Source organism: Pocillopora verrucosa, chromosome 12 (genome assembly GCF_036669915.1).
Source record: "Pocillopora verrucosa isolate sample1 chromosome 12, ASM3666991v2, whole genome shotgun sequence".
NCBI classification, from domain to species: Eukaryota; Metazoa; Cnidaria; class Anthozoa; order Scleractinia; family Pocilloporidae; genus Pocillopora; species Pocillopora verrucosa.
The window spans coordinates 2,814,435-2,834,156 of record NC_089323.1 but is presented as its reverse complement, the minus strand read 5'-3'; the positions used below and the strand labels follow the sequence as shown (position 1 = coordinate 2,834,156).

Below are 19,722 nucleotides of genomic sequence, written 5' to 3'. Positions count from 1 at the left end.
GCATCAGTAATATTTTTTACCAAAAGAGAGGCCGTTAGTCTTCGACACATCTACATAACTCACAAATATTTACAGGGAAAACTTGCTTCTACGAATTATGATATACCTGAACCGATCAAATAATTCATTTCTGAAATATTCGTCGCCCAGAAAAATCTTCACAAGTTCTGAGAAAAGACTGAATATAGATTATCCGCAGATCTGCGTTCAAAGAATTGTCCGAGAATTTTTAACCCTTTATTTAATTTTATTGACCGAGCGAAGGAGTAACTTCTTAATGGTTCTCTTTTAGATTCATTAATGAAAATTTCCATTTGAGGGAAAAATCCCTATGTTAATTTTATACTGTGTTCTGTAAACATCACCTGCATAGCGGACATTTCAGCAGCGCCAAAGGCAACTGTCAAACAAATTTTCAATCGGTAAACGTGGCTTACTACCTCAGTTCGCCAAAAAAAAAACCATCTGAACCAATCAAAACGATCGATTTGTGTGTGAGCCATTCCCTTATAGGGGTATGATTGTTTCTTTCTAAACCTATTTAGCATGTATAAGTCCGTCTGCGAAAATATTGATCGGAACAAAGAAAGGCTTTGAGCAGTTAATCGCTTCGTTCGAGGAATCTATTGGGTTCAAGTGAATGCACCGAGCGGCCGCCACAAGGTTTGCCTTATGTTTCTTCCTTCTACTGCACTAAGCTCACCACTTGATTCCTTTGCGGATTCCTTTGTACCAGGAGCCTTTTAGGTTCTGAAGAATGGACCGAGCCATACAAGATATGCCTTTTATTCTTCCCTTTCACTGCACTGAGCTCACTTGGCTCTTGAGTCTCTACTTTTTTCATGCGCTAATTATAATAGACTATTTATGCCGTTTTTAAGCGAGATATCGATTTTAGAAGTTTCGTGGTTTAACGTATGATGCGCGCGAATGTTTTCCGAGTTGCGTGGTATTTTTCCGAGGCCTAATCTGAACTGCAGTTAGTTTTTACGCCTGTGCCAGCTTTTATCGACCACAAGTGAACTGACAAAAGTGATACCGATAAATTGAAAGAACGTTTTGTTGAAAGAGCATTTTGTCCGTAAAACTTGATATAGCCTACAATAAATGAAAGACCTTCAATCAATTTAATCTCAATCTCCAGAGGGAAACAAGGACGTTCATCACATTTTTTCTACTATTTCTTTGATCGTAAAATGGAATATCGGCATGGCGATCTATTTATATCCTGCTTCCCGTAATGGACCGAAGAGCTACCTTTCGGAGTCACTGAGTTGTAACAATACCTTAAATTTATGTTCAAATTAATACCTCTAGAAACAAAATATGTAAATTACTGATAGAGTGACTTCTTGGATATACACGGAAAGGTCCGATGCTCGGGGTAAATCCCTTTGAAAAAGCAGCTGGCACAAGCCATTAAAAACAAGTAGTTCAAATTTAAACAACAGGTACACAAGGGACTTTTCCCCGAAAGATATCTAATCGTATCCAAGGCGTGATCAAAACAGACTCACAAATATTTACAGGGAAAGCTTGTTTCTACGAATTATGATATACCTGAACCAATCAAATAATTCATTTGTGAAATATTCGTCGTCCAGAAAAATGCTCCCAAGTTCTGAGAAATGACTGAATTTAGGTTATCCGCAGATCTGCGTTCCAAGGAATTGAAAGATAATTTTTTTACCCTTTTTAAAATTTTATTGACCGAGCGAAGGAGTAACTTCCTAATGGTTCTCTTTAGATTCATTTGAGAAACGTCTCATTTAAGGGAAAAATCCCTATGTTAATTTTATACTATGTGTCCTGTAAACATGACCTGCATGGGGGACATTTCCCCGTGAATATCTTCTGACTTTCACCATCGCAGCGCCCAAGGCAACTGACAAACAAATTTTTAATCGGTAAATGTGGCTTACTACCTCGGTTCGTATAGAAAAAAAACCGATCTGTTTTTGCTGACAACTGCGTTCTGCTGGTGCGATTTATTTGTCTTCATAACATCTACAATAACATCGAAGCTGTTTTTCTGATTCTATGGCAGTTTGATAACAACAAACAAACACTTCTATAAGGGAATTCCCGTTTCCATCGAAGCGAAATACATGAAACAATAAATGAAAACGATCTATTTTTTTAAGCCGTACCCTTATAGAGGTCTGATTAATTCCTTCCAAACCTGATTAGCGTGTAAACGTCCGTATGCAGAGCCACTGATCAGAGCAAAGAAAGGCTGCAAGTAAGTAATTGCTTTGTAAGAGGACCCTGTTGGGTTCAGGTGAATGGACCGAGCGGCCGCCACAAGGTTTGCCTTATATTTTTTCTTTCTACTGCAATAAGCTCACTTACCACTTGAGTTTCTACATCTCTTTTAGCGCCAATCAGACACAAACCCCCTTTCACAGTGAGAGGATATCGATTTTAAAAGTGTCGTAGACCAAATCGGCAATATAAAGATCAAAGTGCTCTGTGAGCATAGTTAATCGATTAACTGTGATGGCTTACATGATTTTTTGGATTATGTTTAAGGTTATCTGGTTTAGGGAATTTTGTGGTGGATTGTCACATTTAGAGTACGAGCAGTAGTTCAGTGTTCGCTAATGTAGCAAAGAAACAAAGTAACGTTGGGATAAGAAGGCATTACAATTGAAATGATCATGCTATTACATTTGACAAGGGTGGATGATGTCATGTGTTTTAAACATCATTTTTGTTTCTGGTTAAAAAAAAAAAGATTGGAAGTAAATGTGGGTGAAAAGTGAAATTTACTGTCTATCATTGGAAAATAAAGGCAGTACTGTCTTAATGAAAACATTAATGATTCCCTATTTATCAAATGAGACAAACGGGAACGAGTTTTGAGTGATATAACTAAGCCCAGACTGCCATCGTCATTTTGGATTTCCGCCTGGGTAGATTTTGGTCACGTGCTAGGCAACGTATATTAATAAAACAAGATAGAATTTCATTTCAGGCCCATTTATCAATTTTGTGGTGTATAACTTTAGCATTTTAGTACGTAATATTTATTTTGAATCTTCAAATTGTCTTGAAACTCAAAAGAAAATTGTTCTTTAAAAATTCGCTGAAAATCGGTAACCAAAATTATTTGTTTAGGTGTTATTTGATTTTCGTGTTAACCTATAATTTCGTCAGTCGCCGGCACCCTTTGTTGCTTCACACAGAAAAAACACAGGATACGAAATGTAATGATCAATTTTGTCCCCAATCTCACGCTATAACAGAAAAAGCTTTTGAACACCGGTAAACTCCGAGCGCTTCAGAGTAAGTGATATTTTTTATGAATCTTCGGATTGTTTTCAAGTTCAAGGATTGTAAATTACAATTTTATGAAAAATGAAGGTTGTTCTCTTATTTCAGTGTGAATCTTCGCACGCCTGCCAGTCGCTGGCTCCGCTTGTTGAAACTAAAACGAAAAAAAATAAACTCTTTTAAGATTATCTTTGGCTTCTTTTTCACCCTACCACTATTCTTAGCAACAAAGGTCGCCATTTCGTTTGTTTATTACTTGCCAAAAACTATCAAATGCACTCAAAAGCCTACAATCGAAAAAAAGTTTACAGGAATCGACCAATCGAGCGAGCGAGCGGGTGCCATTCTCCACATAATATCTACAACTCGCTCTTGCGTATACGCGCAATTAATGGGTTAAAAATGATGCTGCGGGCTTTTTCCTTCCGAAACGTCACGCGAAAATTCGAGACAGCGAGGCAGGTTAATGAATATTCGCTTACTTTTGCTTGCTTCAAAGATACAATAAACACACTAGAAAACTGAAAAAAAACCCTGTTCTAGATGTAAGATTGAGTATTGTAATTGTTATTTCTCTCATGACTAAGTCAGGGATTTTTTTTTGTGTATTGTCCAGGTTTAAAGGGAAATTTCCTTTGCTAAGATGTGTTCACTTGAGAGCAATGAACTCTTCATTACATGGGCATTTAGCACATTAAGGGTTTAAAGTTTGGTATGAATAACAAGTCACAACACCTCAACCCGTCTCCGGATAAATTTCGAGTTGTAGTCTTCATTTCGTCCGATAATCATTAAGATAATCAGTTTGTGCGTCTGCCATCATGATGTTTCTTGCTCTAACTTGAATTTCAAGGTAGGCAAAGAACAGTTTTTATCAACTACACTTTTTGTTGTTCATTATGAGAAAATATGCACTCATTTGCGTAAAAAGCCGAACTATTGCGTGAAGTTGCATTAATCAGCGACAAAAAACGATCATTTGCGCGTAAATCAGATTCCATAACGATTTTTGTATTTTAATCAGCATTCCATAACAATTTTGAGCATTCTTATACGTCAAACATCATACAAAAGAGAAAAAATACACTTTCATTTCCGCTAACCTTCAAGTTATAAACGCCATCTTTAATGCCAATGGAGACAATACACAAACATGCTAAAGCAGGAATCATGCATTAAAACTTTTAACCAACAGCCTCATAAGGTGTATCGTTATTTTCACCTACTATCGAGGCCTCAAAATCCAAATAATCAGACCACCATATCGAACTGCTCTTACTCGAACCACTATACGCCATATTTACTTTAATTTGCTAAGTGTACACAAGTGTGACCTATCAGGTCAAATTCAAATTCGAAGCGTGTGTGGCGGATGACTTACGAAGGCGCATTTAGGACAGTTTTCTGAGCGAAAAAAGGCACGAAGAGGCGTTCGAAGTACCCTGTGTCTATTTCAATATGTTAACTGAGGCCTTTAGACAGTATTCCGAAAAAGTTACTTCTAGCCGTCAACGGAAATTGAACAATGCTGAGTATATTGTCCAGATTAAAAGGGAAATTTCCCTTGCTAAGGCGTGTTTGACCTGTAAACATCACGCCACATTTCTCGAGAACCATGAACTCTCGAGAGCGGCGTTAATTCGAGGGCGGCGATTAAATCGAGTAAATACGGCAAACACACAACCCACAATTTCTCCAGTCGCTCTGACGGACGGCTAACGCTCGAAGCGTCAGCTTTGAAACTATTGATGGTGGCAATTTACGTCATCACCTCAGTTAATAAGACTAAAAGAACATATAAAAGTCAAATTGACCATATAAATAATAAAAAGTTGATCATATAAAAAGTCGAATTGACCACATAAGATGTCGCATTATTTGACAGTGCTCATTCAGATAACATACCTGTGGGCAGAGTGCATTTACAACAGGATAAGACATTTTGTTGAGAAGTGATCAGTCATATTATGCATTTGGTTAAAGTTTGGAATAAAAAATTTCTTAAAGTCTAAGCTGCACTGCTAAGGTGAAATATTTATACAAACGGCAATCTTTATGTACCAGGCCTTATTATTACTCCTAGATCCACTGATGTAAAAAGAAAAAAAAGAAGCAGAAGTGTAACATACATATATACAAATAAATTTGGCTAAGACTTTGAAAATGTTCTTAAACAGATGGTTGTGCATGTTGAGAGTTGCACTTAAGTTAATGAGATTCATTTTAGTCTTGTAATAGGCTTCATAAAACTGTCCCTACTCCTGATCCACTTTAGCCCAAGCAATTATTATTATTTGAAATGAGAAGTGATCTGGTAACTAAAAAAAATAGAAGAAAAAATCCAAACCTTGTGACCTCATCAGTTTTAACTAAAAATAACTGTGTTTTTCTAGCGAGCACGAGCCGAGCGTGGGTCGAACCAGAAACGCGCGAGGCGTGGAGGGACTTGGCTACACAACAGTGGTTACGGGGAGTTAAGGTAATCAAATGTTTAGACCATATTACTAATGTTGAACAGATGTAAAATATGTGACTCTCAAGCACCAAAAAAAAGTGGAGCGTAAAGAATAATTGCTTGCATTAAGGGAACAGTTTCATGATTCCTATCATTTACACACAGTTACTTTTAGTTACCATGCCACTTCTCATTTTAACGAATAATGACCAATCCAGAATGCTATCAGTCACGGATGGCTACCGACCTTTTCAGATTATATTTAAACCAGGCTTTTAATTGTCTGCTCTAGATGTAAGATTGAGGAAAGTAATTGTTATTTCTGTCAAGACTAAGTTAGGGAATTTGAAAGAGCAGGCGTGTTTTGTGAGTTGTCCGGTCTTTTTTTTAACATCTTTCAAACAAGCAGAAGTAAGCATTAGGTGAGCGCTAAGGACGAGAAAAAATTTGTTCCTACTCTATCGCGTGTTTTGAAGAGCATTGTTCAGGGTGGCAATGTTTATTCAGAACGAAAATTGAACAATGCTAAGTGTATTGTCCAGATTATAAGGGACATTTCCCTTGTTAAGGTGTGTTTGACCTGAGAACATCACGCGACATGAGACAATGAAGTCTTCATTGCATGGGCATTTAGCATATTAAGGTTTAAAATCTCCGAGTGGTATGAATAACAAGTCATAACACCTCAACCAGTCTCCGGAAAAATTTCGAGTTGCAGTCTCGCAGTTCGTCCAGTAATCATTAAGATAATCAGTTTGTACGTCGGTAAAATCTCAGCACAGCCCCCTACACATTATGCATTCAGTTCTTGGATAGAGAAAACAGTGACAAAAACAGTATATTTCTATCGGGAAAACAGATTTGTTTTACAATAGTATGGGGCTGTACGGAAACTTTACCAGTACGTCTGCCATCATGACATTTCTCGCTCTAACTTGAATTTCGAGGTAGGCAAATAACAGTTTTTTCAACTACACCTTTTGTTGTTCCTTCTGAGAAAATACGCAGCCATTTGCGTGGAAAGACGAACTATTGCGTGAAGTTACATTCATTAGCGACAAAAAACGACCAGGTTCAAGAACGATTTTTGCATTTTAATCAGCATTCCCTAACAATTTTGGACATTCTTATGCGTCAATCATCATACGAAAGGAAAAATATACTTTCATTTCCGCTAACCTTCGAGTCAGTAACGCCATCTCGAACGCAATGGAGACAACACACAAATATTATAATGCAGAAACCATTCATGACTACTTTTACCATACTGTTTGCAATTCAACAGCATTCCTGGACGATACAAGTGTGAATAGGAGAATCATTAAAGCACTTGTACGAACAATTGAGTGGTTTTTGCTTTCAATATGAAAGTATCGATTTTCAATTGAAATCCTGTTTTGCCTGACTTTACAGAGTCAGTAAATTTTGTTCAGTTCATTCGCCTCGTGAACGTCTTCTGGCCGCTAACAAAATGCCATAAAGAAGCCAAATACCACTCGAGCAAAATCGTACTTTCACTGCGCAAAAAAGTGGTCAAGGAGGACTCTTTCTAAATGCAGCTATCGACCAGAAAATGCAAAATAAAAAGGTTCATGTCATAGGTACTTTACAGTGTAACTGAGGACAAATTTCCCCTCCCTTTTTTGTCCCTATGAATTTCTCTTAGATTAAAGAACCCTAAATGAGCAAATAAACAATACATTGTGCAAAATCAAATTTTTGACGGTTTCTTTTTTTTGACGCCTAATCAACGGCCATTTTGAAAACGTTCCGATCAAGGTCGCGTGATATGATATATCACAAGTGTGTAAGGCAGTGGAAAGGGTCATGTTAACACCAGAGAGTAACAACTCCGCCCTCGCTGTCCAGCTGGTCACATTATAATCTGAGTTTCTTTATTTCTTTATTCAAAACTCTTTTTGGAATAATTTTCTTTTTTTCTTTTTAGGGCATCACATAGTCATATTCTAGACAAAAAGAAATTAGACTAAACTTTTTTTAAAAGCTTTCAGATCTGAAATCAGATTTTACACTAACCCTGGGTTATCTTAACCCAGCTTTGAACAACCGGGCCCTGAACTTTAAAAAAAATAAATAAATAAAAAATAGAAAATAAAAAAATATATATATGTATGTATTCATGCTCAAGTTGTCCAGAACTGTACCACTCCTAGTCACACTGACATTTATAATATGAACGGAAAACAACAGGATTTCAAGCGAAGAAAACGAAAACCAGGAAAGCGCTGTGTAGTGATGTTTATAACATCCGTCGCCAGTTTCCAGCTGATGAAAGCGTGCGGCGAAAATGGACTGCATTTGTTCGAACATTGATTGGACACCAGGTTCGGTTCACATTTGCAGCGATCACTTCTCAGTTAACAACTACGATGGAAAAAAAGTGGAAAAATAGTTGGATTTTAACTCTGAGCTAGTATTATAATAAAGTTCGGATATAACGCGTGCTGTCATTGGTTAAAAGAGCGTGCTTTATGAGAGTATAGAGTATGGAACTAAGCTAAACCTGTCACGCCATCTGCCAAATTGTACTATGTCCGTACTTTTCCAGGACTGCTGTCTTGCTTTTCTTTCGTTGATTGAAAGTGAAATTTCGGAACAAGCGAGCAAAGGTTTGCAAAAATGCCAGACGCAGTAATTTACGTTACTGTAACGTGAGCAGAGACAAAAATCCTCAAAGATAAAACGAAATGGACAGTCCGAGTTTTAAAAGTTTTCACGCTTAGTTAGATTGCAAGTTTAAATACGGTAATAAAAATCAAACACAGCTAACACTTGTATAGCAAATAAAGTTTCGTGTCCAAAAACAAAACAGAAAAAAACAGGAATGATGAAAAATGTAACCTGGCATAACTGTTAAAATACATATCATGACGGTTTCAGAGCGACTGCGGTCATGCTGAGGTCTAACGCGGCTAGCTCATCATGGCGATCTTCGGTCATCGCAGAAACCTTGAAGAGTCAGAACAACAGATCGAACTAGCAAACAAGTTACAAGAGCAGAGAGACAAGTGATCTGTAATTTCCTCATGAAGAGAACTTCACAGAACTTTGTGGGGACCACAACTCAATTGTCTTATGGATTAAATGAATATACTGTGCAGTTTTGGTAATTCAAAACTGAAGCGAAGATATAAGATCTATATACGACAGAAAATTATTTAAAATAAGCTTGCAAGACGTTGTACCAGTCACCTGCTATGGTCACGTTACCAAACGATTTGGAGTAAAAATTATTGTTTGTGTGATTTGCTGAGGTCTTCAGTTTACATCGTCACTACTGACTAACAGCCTGGCTTAAGTCATTGGTTCTTTCACTTTGATCTAAGAATAGAGATGATTTGCGTTCTCGAAGATAGCGTATAAAACAGAAATATCTTTTCTTCTTGAGTTTTTCAGGCGAGCACGAGTCGAGCGCGGGTCGAACCAGACACGCACGTGCTGTGGAGCGTGAAAAAAAATTGGTTTTACTCTATGGCGTGTTTCGCCTACTTCTGCTTGCTTGAAAGATGAAAAACCAAAAAACAGACTAGACAACTCAAAAAAACACGCCTGTTCTAGATGTAAGATTGAAGATTGTAATTGTTGTTTCTGTTAAGATTAAGTCAGGGAATTTTGAAGAGCATTGTTCAGGGTGGTCTTGCTGAGTGTATTTTCCAGATTAAAAGGGAAATTTCCCTTACTAAGATGTGTTTGACCTGTAAACATCACGCCACATTTTAGCATATGCAATGAAGAGTTCACTGTTCTCAAGAAATGTTTTGACTTGAAAAAATTTACATGTGGGTTTAAAATTTCCGTATGATTTGAATAACAAATCATAACACGTCAACCAGTCTCTGGATAAATTTCGAGTTGCAGTCTTGCAGTTCGTCCAATAATCATTAAGATAATCAGTTTGTGCGTCTGCCATCATGATGTTTCTCGCTCTAACTTGAATTTCAAGGTAGGTGAGCGACATTTTTTTTCAATTATTAACGAAATAAAACGACAGACAGTATCGATGAAGCTCTAAGAAACTTTAAACTTTGTAAGATGTGGCACAACACTCATTTTCTGATCACTTCTGTCTTTAACAAGATTTTACGTTTAGTAGTCATCATCTTACGTACAGAGAATGCAAAGCTTTTCCCTTGCTGCAGTAAAATTTCAATTTTAATCCATTCGTTATGTTACTCACCGTAACTGACAAAAACAATGGTTAATAGAAAAAAGACAAGGACCTTCCATGTCGTCTCTTGTCTAGCTAAGGCATGTTTCTGTAATAGTGGGATCACGCGGTCATCTTCTCGTGCCTTTTGGCTACAGAAAAATACAAGTTGCCGAGTCCTGTCGAAGATGAAGATGTAGCGAATGTAAGTCAAATTTTTTGTCGAATATGAATCATATTATTCATGTTTTCGCGGAAACACCGTACCACGGCGAGCTTACGAATTTAAAATGTTTACATCGTTATTCGACTTTGAAACGCGGCGAGGGTTCATTCGTCGCATTATTGGAAAAATGGGAAAACTTGCGTTTTAGAAAACGCTCCATAAACTCGCCGATGCGCAATTTCTTTTTAAAAGCAGAAACTAGAAAGCAGTTTCAAAGAAAATGGAAAAAAATAGGTCACTTTTCAGGTATTGTCACAAATTAGACAAATGACAAGAATTCTCAGAAATACCAAAACCACATGTCTCTGTCAAGCTGTAGTTCTTGGAAATCGTCTTCTGCATTTGTTATTTTGGGTTTCAGCTTTTAAGTTAATAATCCAATTTCTAACTTCGTCGCCCAAGCGAGCATTTTGTTTCCTTATCACGGTAGAATTGCAATACGGCATAATAAGGCGAAGTTGAACTCAGTTAAGCTGGTAAACGTTATATCAAATCTTGCATTAAATCTGCAACATAAAACATAACATCGTTCTGTGCAACTATATTTCTAAACGACGAAATGAAAATTGGGCAAATTTACTTCGGTTATAAACGAAGCATTTTCAGTCTGACAGCCTGGCACAAGTTACTGGTTCTGTCACTTTGATCTAAGAATAGTGGTGATTTGCGTTCTTGAAGATAGCGTGTAAAACGACATAGGGTAAAATATGGACTGGACCACTAGACCCTTGGACTATTTTTGGACTATTTTTTTAATCATTTTTTGGACCATTTGTTGAGCTTTTTCTGGACCATTTTTTGGACCATTTTATAGGTGGTTAGTACCTAGGGAGGGGTGGGATGCAGTCTATCAGTACTCAAGGAGGGATGGTAGCCAGACTGTTGTTACTGAGGGAGGGGTAAAGGAGGAACTATCAATATGCAGGGAGGGGTGGGAGGTTGATGAATTAGTAACTACCACCGATTTATGGAGTGTTTATCGCATCATACATATTATTTTGAGCGGTTTTTCGACTTACTATTTGTATGTCAAAATCTTGGCGCTGGGTAGCGTTTCTTTGATTTTTTGTCATGCGAATGCGAAACTGGCACGAAACACTGGACTATAATTGTCATTGAAAATATCTCCAATTCCTGTCTTCGATCCTCCGCTGTTAAGTCATGCGTGTACCCTTTAAGCCGACTTGTGCCAGTGCAAAATGATACTCACAGGCTAACATGAATCATCTTTCAGTTGCCTCATGTTTACCTTTTTGTGTGTGAAGAAAAAAGCGAAGAAAAAGAATGATGTCTTTATAAATGGTTTCACAACACGGGGTTTAATCCAGAAGTCAGTGAAACTCTCCTAACATATCCAAGCTCCAGACAATAAAATTTCCCGAACAGAATCGGTCACATTTACTGGCTTCTTCGTTTTGCGGTAAATATCGGCAAGAAACAGTAGCCACCACTAACCACCAGAGTTCCACTTCGCAGGTTTCGTAGGTTTTTACGCAAGATGTGATTCGCAGCGGCCCAGGTAAATTGGAAAACAAACCGAGGAGAGTCGCGAGGAATACCTGGTCGCGATTTCCGGTGTCGGTGATTAACTCCTTGTTTGCGAAACAGCTGAGTAGTAACTCTTATTTATTTCAGAATGATAATATACATGATTGAAACACAATATATATCTTACCATACGGCTTTTATCTCAAATAATTGGTATATACACACATTTGAATCCAACGAATCCATGAAATAGGGCAATAAATATTTTTATTTCATTATGAATTCATTTATTTTTACTTTTCGCCACTATTCGTCGCTATTCGTCACTATTCGTCACTATTCGTCGCTATTCGTCGCTATTCGCGATTATTTGCACTATTTGGTTACTATTCGTCACTATTCGCGACTATTCGGACTATTCGGGTTATATTGCAAGTACAGCAGTGTTTTTGCTGAGTTAAGGGTTAAAAATGGTTCGATAAATGGTCCAAAAAATAGTCCAAAAAATCGTCCAATCCATATTTTACCCTAAAAAAAGTCGTTCCTACTCTATCAGGTGTTTCTTTTATAGCACTCGCCGAACGCTTATTTCTGCTTGCTTGAAAGATGCCAAAAAAAAAACAAAACAAAACAAAACAGACTAGACAAGTCAAAAAACACTTCTGTTCTATGTAAGATTGAAGAAAGCAATTGTTATTTATGTCTAAAACTCTGTCAGGGAATTTTGAAGAGCATTTTTCAGCCGTGTTTATTTCGAAACGGAAATTGAACAATACTAACTGTATTATCCAGATTAAAAGGGAAATTTCCCTTGCCAAGAGGTGTTTGACCCGTAAACGTCATTCAACATTTCTGGAGAACAATGAACTCAACATTGCATCGACATTTTGCATTTTAAGGGTTAAAATTTCCGTGTGGTATGAATAACAAATCATAACACCTCAACTAGTCTCCGAATAAATTTTGAGTTACAGTCTTGCAGTTCGTCCAATAATCATTAAGATAATCAGTTTGTACGTCTACCATCATAATATTTCTCGCTCTAACTTGAATTTGAAGGTACGTAAGTAACAGTTTTTTCAACTATGAAAGGAATGAAACAACAACAGACAACATCTATTGAGGTTTATGAAACTCCAAACTTTGTTAGACTTTGCACAACACCCGATTTCTGATCACTGCTGTCAGTAACTAGATTTGACGTTTGGCATTTGACGTTTGGCAGTCATCATCTTACGTACAGTGAAAGTAAAAGTTTTAAGCCGCTTTTACGATAAATAATACGCAATCTTTTGTACCCTTCAATTTCCTGTCATCATCAAATGGACAATAATTTGTTTCTTGTTCATGCCACGCAAATTCGTAATCCCATTCATTAAGGATATATTGTAGAAAGTTGCAACAGAAAATATTAAGTCTTTGGCAACTTGAAAGAGTTGTGAAATTTCTTAAGCATGTAAATCAAAATAGCGTGAAAGTATCATATCAGACGTGAAATTAATTCAAAATTTTTGCTGGCAAAGAAAATTCTGCGTATCAATAAAATGGAGTTGAGGTTTGCAAAAACAATGTTTTGACGCTATACCAAGCTTATTGAAGTGAAATTTGTGAAGGACCTTAAGTTATAAGATGTTCATTTATCATATGGTGTCACAGTCTTCGATTTTTCGGCTTCTGCATTTTAATGAGAGACAATATTTGAACGTCGAGAGGGAAATATTTTGGTTTTAATTACAAAGTGCCAGGCTTTGCCTTCCAAAAAGAAAGCAGATTCAAAGCGTACATCTTTAATCTAATATATATAACGCAGAGATGAGTTTTTTACTTTGTCTCAAGTTAATTTAGTTGCGTAGCCACTTTCCGTATCCATGCCGTCATGAACAATTGATAGAGCCTGTTCGCATGTGCAATAAAGTATTTATTTAAACGAGAATAACATGACCAAAGAACTTTTTTCCTTTTCCCCCCACATGCATCAACCAACAGTTTTCCCAAAATTTTGGTCGAGGATAGCTATCTCCAGAGCTCGCGCCGAGTATGACTCTACAGCCCTTTACGGACAAGCAGCTGAATTACTTCAAATTTGCCTCCATTGTATTGAATGAGTTCGCCATTGCTTTGCGTCAGACGTTCAAATCCATGTGGGACAACATATTTGGACATCGGCCCGGGTATCAACTGTGGGATAACTCCACGCTAGTAAGAAATTTGTTTCTCGCTGAAGAAGGTGGAAAAACCAAAGTTCCTACACACATCTCCTATGAAGAATGGGATTGTACCGCCCTGTTCCAGGCCACCATCTATGCAAGGTCCTTCGCGACGCCAGATAGCAAAGGTCATTACAATACACTTGGTGAACTGTACGTTAAGCACCATAAAGTACCTCTTGGAAAGTTCCATCCATCTGTTGTGAGTCCAAGTGGAAATACAGCCGAAACCTTCGCTTTCGCGATTGATCAACTTCGACTTTTACGAAACTCGCTTTGTCACTCAGACAAGTCAGAGATTGATAAACCAACCTTTGACCAATACGTGCAGCTTGCTAAAGAAGCATTCAGAGCACTTGGTATCATAACAGATCCAATTGACGCCATCGGTGGACTGACAGAGTCTGACTTTCCCACTAAAGAAGTTCGCAAATTGGAGGAAACTCTTAGACAGGAGACCAGATCATATATCAAGTGTCTCGAAGAAGTAAGATCAGGTGTCGCTTCGTTGGAGGGAAAAATTGATAATTTGAAATGTAAGATGGATCAAGATCAAACAGGTATAAATTGATTATAAGCTTTACAGAATTTTTAGATAAACAACAATTTTAAGATGCTATGTGGCACAGTCCTATAAGCACTACTTTGGTGGGAAGAAACAAAAGAAAAAACAGCGTTTTTACTCTGTATTTTAGTGGTAATACTTCAACAGGGTTACTTCCAGGTTTCGCAAAAATGCTTTGTACATGTCTTGAAAATCCTCTCTTCTTCCCTAGGATGATATTATTCTATAATAAGAGTACAACCTTGAACAATTTCTTATCTTTTATTTCAGTACAATTTGTGCAAGAAGTAAACCGCACCCACTATATTTACCGGCATCGTGACTCTTGTGCGATGTTGTTAAGATTACAACTTCACGGAAAAAGCAAGAATCTCATGATTAAAGCTGTATCCATAAGACTTGATTTTCTAGATTTTTAATGGTACTGTAAAATGTACCCTTTTTCATGATCATTATATTAATTTGCTCTTCAATCTACCGACATGAGCTCTTTCATGATTGCATCAATTTGTTTCTTTTCAGATTCACAGCCATTTCTTCCACCATCAAATCTTCCTTCAAAGGTTCCACACTTCACTGGCCGTCAGAGAGAATGTCAAGACATCAGCAGTCACCTAACTTCCAAAAGTTCCCGAATCGTGTCCATATGGGGCTCGCCTGGTTTTGGAAAGACTTCTGTGGCAACTGAAGTCGGACATCAACTCCAAAGTGGAGGACTTCCCGTATACTTCTTCTCTATGCAAGGGCTTCTTTCAAAAGCCGATCTGACTACGCAGCTTCTGAGCTTCTTCAGAAGACACTCCACAAAAGACCAAATGCGTCAGCCGATGCCCATAGAAGAAGAACTTTCACACTTTCTCGGCGACATTTCAGGTGAATTTGTGATGATTCTTGACAATGCCGATGACTTACTCGAAAGTGGAACACCGAATGTGAAGGAGGATTTCATAAAACTTCTGGAAGTCATTCTTAGTCAATTCAAGAATTTAACATTTCTTCTTACCACAAGGGAATCTCTTGAGTTTATGAATGTGCATTTTGAAGGCCATCAACCAGTAAGAATAGGGCCATTACACGAGTCCTTCTCTCAAACCTTAGTCGGCGGATTACTTCCTAAAGCGACCGCGTCTGACTGCTCGAAAATTGCGAAAATCTGCGGGTTCGTACCTTTGGCCATGAAACTGTTGTGTTCCTCCATTACTGAAGATAATGCTCAGCCGAGTCAATTTTTAGATACCTTCAAGGAGTCAATAGAAAGTAGCCTTTTCGAGCTGTTGGACAATCCAGATTATCCAAGCTATCTGCGATTGAAGCTCCTATTTAAATCTTCTTATCAGAGACTCTCTTTATCAGAGAAAGAAGCACTGGTATCACTCAGTGTTCTTTCTGGAGATTTTCACCACTCGGTTGCTGCAGCCGTCATGGGTGTAAAAACAACTCTGGAGGCCAAGAAAATCTTGCATAGGCTTCGGAGAAAATCTTTCCTCGACTCTAGCTCCAAACCTGAGTCATTTTCGATGCATAAGTTGGTTCTGTCGTTTGCAAGAGAAAGAGGTCAAGATGAAATGAAAGAAACCATGCTGAACTCCAAAGCACGTTTGTCTGCATTTTACGTCTCTCTTTTCGAGAAGCTAAATCAACAGTTTTGGACAGGACAATCCATGCAAGCATTTATTGAATTCTATGAAGAGAAGCAGAATATTATTCAGAGTCTTATGGAGAGCTGCTCCGATCCTAAGACATGTGACGTTGCATTTGGTGTCCTGACAAAAGCAGAATTTTTTCTAGATTCCCTTTTCTGGTGCGAGGGAAAAGTCTTTGACAAAATTTACGAGCACGCAACTGAAAAAGCTCTGGCGTTTGGAAAGAGCGTGTTTTACAATCAGTTACTTGTGTCCTTGGCATTTGGCGAAGTGACTTGGGGGATAGATGGAAGATCAATGACGCTTCTCCATAAAGCCGAAGGCCTTTCTTTGTCGGTAGATGATAAAAGAAAAATCCTGTGTTATAGAGCCATCTGTCAACTGGTCTCAGGGAAAAAAGGCGACGGCGCTGAAAACTTACAAAAAGCTCTTTCCTTGATGAGTGACAGCCCCGAAGAGCGAATTCTCAGAGTAACTGTTCTGCAAATTCTTGTTACTTACTTTCTTTTCATTGAAAAGAGAGCAACTTCCTTAGAGCTTTACACCAAAGCCTTACATGAATGCATAGCATTAGGAGACGCAAGTCTCCTTATTATTCCTCCAGTGAATAACAAAGAATTGAGAATTATCGAGGCAGATATGTCGGAACCAGACGTAACAACCACTCAACCACTTAGATTAGAAATGATTTTCGTTCTTAGCAAGGCAACAGAAAAGTTCTCAGATTATGAAACAAAGCAAGCAATAAGCAAATGTGTGCTAAAGATGTCAAATCAAACAGAGAAACAGATCCTCCCACATTCCGTTGGTTTATGGACCTTCCAGCGCAACATCAATTCGACACTTGAAAATATACTAAATAATCCCGAGGAAGCATCAAAGTTGTGCGACACATGGATCAGGTATCATAAAATGACTTTAAAACAAAGTGGAGAAGATAGCCCTGAAGATAAAGTTAAGCCCAGCGAAAATCTTGATTTAAATTTGCATAAAGAAGGACTATTTAGAAATTATTTTGACCATGGCATGGCTCTTCATACGATGCAAAACTATTCTGAAGCCATTCAGTCCTTTCAACGCGCCCTTGACGTCGCAATAGATCTGTTTAACGAAGAACACCCAGACACAGCAGAGTGTTACTTCAACCTTGGAATAACACAACATGACTCAGGCGACTTTTTGTCAGCACTTCAGTCCGATCAGCGTGCTCTTCAAATAAGAGTTAAAGTCCTTGGCGAAGAACACCCAGACACAGCGGAGAGTTACTTTAGTCTCGCTGTAACACAACATGCCTCAGGCGACTTTTTGTCAGCACTTCAGTCCCATCAGCGTGCTCTTGAAATAAGAGTTAAAGTCCTTGGCGAAGAACACCCAGACACAGCTCAAAGCTACTTCAACCTTGGAATAACACAACATGCCTTAAGAGACTTTATGTCAGCACTTCAATCAAAACAGCGTGCTTTGGACATAACAGTGAAACTCTTTGGGGAAGAACACCCAGACACAGCGAGGAGTTACTTTACTCTCGCTGTAACACAACATGCCTCAGGGGACTTTTTGTCAGCACTTCAGTCCCATCAGCGTGCTCTTGAAATAAGAGTTAAAGTCCTTGGCGAAGAACACCCAGACACAGCTCAAAGCTACTTCAACCTTGGAATAACACAACATGCCTCAAGAGACTTTTTGTCAGCACTTCAATCCAAACAGCGTGCTTTGGACATAAGAGTGAAACACTTTGGGGAAGAACACCCAGACACAGCGAGGAGTTACTTTAATCTCGCTGTAACACAACATGACTCAGGCGACTTTTTGTCAGCACTTCAGTCCCATCAGCGTGCTCTTGAAATAAGAGTTAAAGTCCTTGGCGAAGAACACCCAGACACAGCTCAAAGCTACTTCAACCTTGGAATAACACAACATGCCTCAAGAGACTATTTGTCAGCACTTCAGTCCAAACAGTGTGCTTTGGACATAAGAGTGAAACTCTTCGGGGAAGAACACCCAGACACAGCGAGGAGTTACTTTACTCTCGCTGTAACACAACATGACTCAGGCGACTTTTTGTCAGCACTTCAGTCCGATCAGCGTGCTCTTGAAATAAGAGTTAAGGTCCTTGGCGAAGAACACCCAGACACAGCTCAAAGCTACTTCAACCTTGGAATAACACAATATGCCTCAGGCGACTTTTTGTCAGCAAATCAGTCCCATCAGCGTGCTCTTGAAATAAGAGTTAAGGTCCTTGGCGAAGAACACCCAGACACAGCTCAAAGCTACTTCAACCTTGGAATAACACAACATGCCTCAGGCGACTTTTTGTCAGCACTTCAGTCCAAACAGCGTGCTTTGGACATAAGAGTGAAACTCTTCGGGGAAGAACACCCAGACACAGCGAGGAGTTACTTTACTCTCGCTGTAACACAACATGACTCAGGCGACTTTTTGTCAGCACTTCAGTCCCATCAGCGTGCTCTTGAAATAAGAGTTAAAGTCCTTGGCGAAGAACACCCAGACACAGCTCAAAGCTACTTCGACCTTGGAATAACACAACATGCTTCAGGCGATTTTTTGTCAGCACCTCGGTCCAAACAGCGTGCTCTCGCCATAAGAGCGAAAGTCTTCGGGGAAGAACACCCGGACACTGGGAGGAGTAAATTAAATCTTGCAGTAACACAACATGCCTCAGGAGACTTTTTGTGAGTATTTCAGTCCCATCAGCGTTCTCTGGACATAAGAGTTTAACTCCTTGGGGAAGAACACCCAGACACAACTGAAACCTACTTCAACCTTGGAATAACACAACATGCCTCAGGTGACTTTTTGTCAGCACTTCAGTCCAAAGAGCGTGCTCTTGAAATAAGAGTTAAATTCTTCTGGGAAGAACACCCAGACACATCGAGAAGTTACTTTAATCTCGCATTAACCCAACATGCCCTAGGCGACTTTTTGTCAGCACTTCAATCCCGTTAGCGTGTTCTTGAAATAATAGTTAAAGTCATTGGGTGAAGAACACCCAGACACAGCTCAAAGCTCTTTCAACCTTGGAATTACACAACATCACTCAGGCGACCCTTTTTCAGCACTTTAGTCTGGTGAGCGTGCTCTTAAAATAAGAGTTAAACTTTTGGGGGAAGAACACCCAGACACAGGGAGGAGTTACTTTAGCCTCTGAGTAACCCAACATGCCTTAGGTGACTTTTTCTCAGCAATGCGGTCCAAACAGCGTGCTGTTGACATAGGAGTTAACCTTTTCGGGAAAGAACACCCTGACACAGCTTAAAGTTACTTTAATCTCGAACGTGCTTTAGGAACTTACTTTCAGCACCTTAGTCCAAGAAACGTGCTTTTGACATAAAAACTAAACTCTCCGGAGAGGAACACAGATATAGTTCAAAGTTCCCTTTTTTAGGAGTAATCCAACACGCCTCTGGCCACTCTTTTTCAGCACCTCAGTGCTTGCCTAACCTTGCCAAGGGGATACACCGCTGAGCATTTCAGACTCGATCTACGCCCCTTTTAAACATCATAATTATACACGAACAAAATTCTGGCGTGCGTATTAGTCGAAAGCATGCCAGTCATTGCTCAACAGAGAAAATAAAAAAGACATTTGGAAATTTCAGAGCGACAAAGGGCTAACGCTAGAAACTTCAGCCTAGAAACTATTTACGGTGGTCAATTTGCTTAGGGTTTCTTT

At 38.7% G+C, this 19,722-nt stretch overlaps 1 pseudogene; it reads left to right on the top strand.

Annotated features, from left to right (window-relative positions):
* The first annotated feature begins 563 nt into the window (after positions 1-563).
* On the top strand, positions 564-19,647 carry LOC131778452 (uncharacterized; annotated as a pseudogene).
* Positions 19,648-19,722: the final 75 nt, after the last annotated feature.